The sequence below is a fragment of the Rhea americana genome, unplaced genomic scaffold (genome assembly GCF_003343005.1).
Source record: "Rhea americana isolate MKP2758 unplaced genomic scaffold, rheAme1 scaffold_25, whole genome shotgun sequence".
In the NCBI taxonomy this organism is placed as follows: Eukaryota; Metazoa; Chordata; class Aves; order Rheiformes; family Rheidae; genus Rhea; species Rhea americana.
This window is the reverse complement of record NW_028186368.1, coordinates 7,456,294-7,463,334: the sequence shown is the minus strand read 5'-3', so window position 1 is coordinate 7,463,334 and position 7,041 is coordinate 7,456,294. Positions and strand designations below refer to the sequence as shown.

Sequence of the window (7,041 nt, the reverse complement as noted above, 5' to 3'; positions counted from 1 at the left end):
TGATCACCCTCCTGCAATGCAGAAAGCAGAGATGTTAGCTGATTTTTGTACAAGACAAATCCATATATTTACATGGGAAGATGGATTGTCTTGAAGATCAATGGCWTCTGCTGTGATCAGAAAGAGGCAACACCCCTACAGCAACTTACAGATGCCAGCATGATAACTTGCTGATGGGAAGAGAGAAAGGAATGATACCRCCATCAGGAAGAACTAGAGCGGTGGCTCCTGGACCAYCTGCTAAAACAGTGCAGGGTAGTTTCTCCTTTGGAGGAATCAGTACATGTATTCACACTGTTGTAGCAGCTGCATTAAGTATGCTAAGTAGGATATAAATGTCCGCCAAAACCCCAAAAGGCCCCTCAAAACTTACAATTTTTTTTATAGTAGCAGGAATAGGTTACTGTAGAACAGCATTGCACACTTTCTCAGGGATAGCTTTCGTCTGCCCCTCCAGACTGTCCSTAAGAACTGCACACTGACGTCCACCACCTGTGCCTTCTTAGGGTTTACAGCCCACCCCTGCTCCTGTAGGGTCTCTACTAGCAATAATAGCTGCTTATGTACTCCTTCTTTAGAAGGATAGTATCTGGTTCACCAACAAGTGCCAAATCCCTTATATTGTTTACCAAAGCCCCTACTSTCCCAGTTGCAGGCAYCACTAYGCCRAATAGTAAGAGCTTTAAGGCACTTGGACCCCCCTTTAATAACTGGATTTTCATCTGCCRTGTTATTTCCACACCATCTCCATCTTCTAAYSCRGTGGCTATAGCAGCAGCATGTTGATCCCTTCCTCAAAAGTACGGCATGCTCCCACCGTAGTGGCTAATTCACCTYTGGATGGGTAAGCACCTACCACAGCAGCGCACAACCACTGATTCACTGTTGGAGCTGCAGCAATATTCCCTGCCCYRTCCCATGCAGAAGTTAATTGGGTAAGATAATACTGTGCTTGATAAAGGGGCTCATTAACTCAGCTGCTCTCCTAAGAGAGTAAGCAATCCGTCASCTGCACCCYGGGCTCTCACTAACCAGGCTAACAAAGACTCCCCGGCTGCTGCTGGGAAGTAGTTAGAAAYTCACGCAGTTCCTTYGGGATATACRTCCCAGATTGCTCYGCTGTGTTTCCATCTGCTTGCCTCTCCCCCTTCAATGCACAGGAGGTTGGACCTTCTCATCCAAAATCAACCTCCRAGTCAGAYGAAGTGCTGCAGATATCRCCATCCCACTSGTCTGGGTCCCAGGAGGGTCTAGCTGTYRTCACTCTCACCTGGGCAGCTGTAGCTGGGGCTTTACCRTCRCAYGCAGGGCGTTTGTTAGCCACTCGTAAAGCAAATCGCTGCACCCTGTGGGTTAATTCCTGGCTCTTTTCAGTTTGGGTCATAATCAGCCTCTGTGCWGCCGCCTTCACACCACGTAAATCTCCATGCTCCTCCTCCAGACCTTTTACTCACTGCTGCAAAGACGCTGCCTCGTTACCCAGGGCTCGAATGCMCATCAGCAGYGCCCACCCTCATCGTCCCGCTAGCTTCCGAGTCGCTTCTGAAGCAGGGCAGAGCCTTAAGTGCAGATTCAGCTGCCTTTGGGGTAGCATTTTCTCCCTGTGCCAGCTCTGGCCAGTCCTYGGGGACTGCTAGAGTGGCAACCAGTGCAGCCACYGGCCCCCACCRYTCGGTCTGGGGCCRTCTGGCAGCTGCAGGCGAGCAGCCCCTGCTCGGCTCCCGCCCTCGCCCTTCGCTCTCCTCAGYCACAGCGTTGCCGCTTGTGTCTCCTGCCAACCAGGGCAATTGTAAAGGGGAGGTGGAGGCACCGCCTGGACCCCAGCAAGGACAGATACACAGACATAAGGCACGCTGTGGTCCATACTGAGCGTTTATTACCCCTGCGCCTGAGCAGGGGCTCCCCAGCGATTTCCCAATCAAAGCAACAGAGGTGCAGGAAAGTCCAAGGCACCACTGCGCGTTGGTCCATGGCRAGGAACATCACGGGAGGGAGGCACTATACGAGGTTTTTATGTACTATGCACACACGCAGTAAGTGTATTGAGCTCATCGCTAATCTCAACCCAAAGACCAGGTGTACACACAGCACAACCCTGGCATGGGCCGGCCAGTTGACCGTGGCTATAGGTCAACATGCCCTGTTGATGCTCCTTTTCCCACAGAACAGTCTGGCTAGTTCCCATTGCCTGTCTTCCCAAGATTTTTCCACATTTTCCCATACAATATGGATTGATGACAGCCTCCAGAAGTGTAGAAAAATAACATTGCAGTCATTTCCCAGAGGAAGTGACCTAGGTACAACAGCAGAAGTGAGTTGTCACAGCCTTTCTAGGAGGTAAATCTTTCTATAGTCGCAGCTTAAAAGTAAAATGTATAATGTAGTCAGGGAGAATTTAACACAGTAACAGGCTAAATTTTAATGAGAAAAATCATATGCTGCCCAGTTACTGTAATAAGAGTATTTTTGAAAAGGAACAAACAAGAAAAGACATTTATTCATAAATTCCATAGATTTTAAGAAAGTCTTTTGCAGGCTTCATCAGAATTTTCTCTAGTATGCCACTACAAAGAAACTGCAATAGCCCCCAAGGAGAAGTTTTGCTCTTTATGTAAATCTAACTTGGAGCAAAAGATTTGTTACAGAAAATGATGATAATCTAGGATTGATTCTTCCTCAATTTCTTATTTAACATTGCCTTAGATTTCAGTGAGAAGAACCATTCAGGTGGTTAAGAAGGCAGTACACTGTATGTGGCACAAAAAGAGTATATTAGAAGACATAGAAGGTTTTGCTGTATAATATGTAATTTTATTCTATTTTTTACTGACTAACTCAAGGGCAAAGAGTGTGAGGTAGGCATGAACATGGATAATCGTTAACTGGAAAGTTGGTGGGAATATATACATGGAGATATCACAAGTATATATGCTAACAGGTACATTCATTAAGTCTGAGATTTCATCATCAGCTCTCTAAAATATGAAGATGAAAGTATGATATATTCAATTTAAATTACTAGAGAAGAAGARACAGTTTATTGTTTTTCTGAGTAAAAAGTAACAACTTTTCAATAATCTCTTACACTATATATCTAGAGCGTACCCATGTAGAAGATCTTGCCAGAGTAAATTCAGACCTCTTGTTTTTAGGGGCAACAAAATCCCTTGTTATAATTCAGTTTAAAACAATCTGTCAAAATAAACACGAAAATCTCTTGCTCCAGAATTACTTCTCTCCCTCTCAGAGGCCGTCTGCTCATGATTCTTCCTTGTCCTTACTTCCTAATGTCTGTATCCTCTCAGCTCCAGTAATAATTATAATAATCCTCTCTGCCTCCTTGTCTAATGCTGACATAGCCAACGTAGCCAGCTGAAGTTCTTTGACAAAAAGGAGAATTGAAGGAAAAGGCAGCAGTAACAAATAGGCAGAGAAAAATGGAAAACAGAAGACAGAAAGATTACCTTTACTGCTACATTCATGTCACATGGAGTTGCTCGCTCACACCACGTATAGTGTTACCACAAAAGAAGCAATACCGCACAAGCACTCAGCACAGGAGCACTGTTCCCACACCTGGAAAGAAGAGATGCTGATAACAGTTCCTGCAAGGAGAGATACTCACTCATGATTTAGTTTTCCATTTCCATTCCCAGTAGAAATGCCTTTTTTTGTCCTTTTGTATTTCTTGTGAATCATATGTGAACAGAACATTTGGAAAATTCATTTTGAGTAGCTAAAGGTGCCGAAAACAAAAAGTTCCCTATGCACAGCTTACCCAAATCTCAAATACATGCTTAATATGAAGTATAATATTGAAAAGAAAAGTGAGCTATAGAATTCTTGGTGGGTGGGGAACAATATCTCATCAAAAATATTTTCAAGGTCTCAATATTATTATTACGTGGTTATGCGCAACACTAGACTAAATATGTTCTGGCAAGACGGTGCTCTTACTATGTGAAATACACTCCGAACTTTTCAACTTACTTCACATTTAAAAAAWATCTAATTTTCTTTCAGTCACTCTTGTCATCCTGCTATACATTCCTGAGATCATTTTGATATCACTAGATGAGAATTAAAATTCTGATCTCTGTATTAGATTGAATCATAATGTAACAATCAAAGACTTCTCTGTCTTAAACCAGAGGACTGTGGTACACAATGCTCCACTGGGGCCCCCTGTCTATYGCAGACAGTCATCTCCGGCTTCACAGTTGAAAACTTTATGTCTTCACAGTAATCCTAAAAAGAAGAAGATCAGGAAATATGATTTATTTTAAATGAAGACTGACATTGTTCTTCAGAAGGATCAAACTTATTTTTGCTGGTAGAAAAGCCACACTGAGCTCTCACCTGCAGTGCTGCGTTATATTTCCTATGGGGTGAAGCTATTACACTGCACAGGGTTGTTGGAAGCTTTTATAGTTTGAGGTTTGCCCTAATTTTGGTGCTATGACTATTTCTAACCATCAATAGCATACGCAGCCAATTCCAATTCATCTTTGATGAAAAATATTACTTGCTCTGAATACAAAAAATATTTCATAAAGACTGAGGTTTTCATGTCTAGACTTTCTACTTGCGTTCCTATTTAATTCAGAGTCCCAAAATATTTTATTGATAGTGCTTTACACCTATTTTTTTAAATTACATTAATTTGTAAAAAAATACCATGTAAATGCAGTCTCTTAACCGCTATCCCAGCTTTTTGACAGCTTGTGATCGAGCATTTTAAATTATATTGTGCAGTTTTCAAAGGTACAGAAGAGAAAGAGAAGCAACGGGTAAGAAGTTATCAGTCTATCCACAGTGTAATATCAGAAATGTTACAGGAAAGAAATAGTCTCCTACGGTTAATTTAGTTGGCTTCCAGTAAGTTAGTTGAAGTCTGACCTAATCTCTGTGTACTACTGTGAGAAATCATCTGTTTTGTATGTACTATTTCTTTTTACAAAGTCAATATTTCCTTGCTCAGCTGCAATCTGGCTGCTGTATTCTCTGACCCCCCCCCCCTTAGCGAGCAAAGGCTATTATTATTTTTTACACTGTAATAGCTGATTGCTGCCCAGCAGCCCCTAACCACCTCAATTCCCTCTGCTTCTCAAGGCATAAGATTGGAAACTGGCATTGCTGCAACTTTTGCAAGCTCATTGACCCCAAAAGGCTAAGAAAACCTTGTTAAATGCCTCAGAAGCACACAAAGGAATATATATAAAAAAAGATCAGAAATGTTGCACCAAATCCAAAATCTCCCAATGTGCTAAGAGAGCAATCAAATCAGAACTCTCAAAGAAAAATGRCAGTAACACAATGTAAGAGGAACTCCATTGCTTTTATGTATGGAAATCTAAGTGTAGCACAAATTGCTACCCGTGAAAATTGCGAAGAGGAAAAAACTTGCTATCTTAAAACTTCTGTATTATATATCAATCTGAGATTGTTACATGCTTTTCTTTTTAATAATTATAGACTTCCTTTTTATTTGTCCAACTACAGGAAAAATCATTGTCATCTATATACAAATGCTTAATTTTCTTCTTGTAGCAATATTTTTGTAAGAATAGCAACAGAAACTTCCCTAATCATTTTATATCATTTGTTGACAGGGAAGCACAAAGCTGGGACACACAGGATTTTATACATATTCACCTAGTGTCTGGGTTCCAGACTAAACTACCTGAATTTAGGACTCTGTATGCTACACTCTACAGTGCACTGTAAGCTGAAATTTATAGGMAATAAAGGACACATGATTGGTCATCTGAAAATTTTCCAAACTCCATTGACTTTATTGACCTGATCATGATCACTGAATACTGCATTTCTGGAGCTGCAGAGGCAGATATTTGAATACAAAATTGCCACAAGCTTTTATGATATTATTTAATAATTTACCTTTTTTCACTTTTATCTCCATCTTTGTGCCATACAGAGTTCAGAGATTACTTGAAATTACTGTTTGTCTCATGTTTGAATTTTTCAGAATGCTTTTATTTCAAGTTCAATGGAAAGTACTCCAATTATCCACTAAAGTTTTGCTGATCTTTGAATCTGTTTCATGAAGGTGAATTGGCTATGTCTGAGTTTCCAGGGAGATCTGTTGTATTACTCTTTATATAATATGTCACAGCTAAGAATAAAGCATACACTAATTTGAAWTTTTTTTGCAAAATATCAAGCTACCTGCCCTACAGATAGTTTACATCAGACTGATTAAAATTGAAAGAATGTTCAGCTAGTTCTAGAATACTGTATATTTGTTTATAACATGGTAAACAAGAGGTACATTTTCTTGTAGAAACTGAAAAAAGACTGTATGAATCTTTTAGTGCAGCTGCATCATAAACATTCTTTGTATTAATCCTAATCGCTGAAATTTTAACCGTTTTTGCTGTGCACTAACTTCTAATGGGTTTTCTTATTCAGAAAGTTTTTCCAGCTTTTAGTAGTAAGTGAAAATTAGTGGTGGTCTACGCAAAGACTCACAGAAAATAATGAACACTTCCTTACCATAGCTTCCTTCAGAATAGCCTCAATTCCAAAACAATTTTTTTTTCAAAAGTGTTTAGGAAATAAAAAATTCCATTCTATGAAAATTGAATTTTTTTGATATTAATATGAAAAAAGATATTAATTTGACTGCTTGAGATATTGTGCAAGTTACTTAACATGCAAGCAATGGCTTAAAAATATCAGAGACGAACACTTTTGCTAAAGAGACATGCAATTACGTATAATTGATTATACATAATAAGTGCAGAATAGTGGAAATTTCAGCTGTGATTTACTTTAGATTCCAAGATAAGTATTTATTTATACTGTAGATTMTGAAGATAATTGTTTTGTAACACCATTCTAATTTTTCAGATTTCTGATTTTTTAAAAGAAAATAATTAACATATTAGTAAAGTTCTACTTTTATTATATATTAATTTAATAGTAGTACCCAAAGTCTCATTATATTGGGAATACACAAAAAAATAAAATTATGAGGGTTCTGCTGGTATAAGAGCAACAAAAAGTATGTGTAAATGT

The 7,041-nt window shown here is 39.4% G+C and overlaps 1 pseudogene; it reads right to left on the bottom strand.

Moving 5' to 3' along the window:
• Positions 1–542: 542 nt before the first annotated feature.
• LOC146594802 (uncharacterized) lies at positions 543–1,384 on the bottom strand (annotated as a pseudogene).
• Between the last annotated feature and the right edge of the window lie 5,657 nt (positions 1,385–7,041).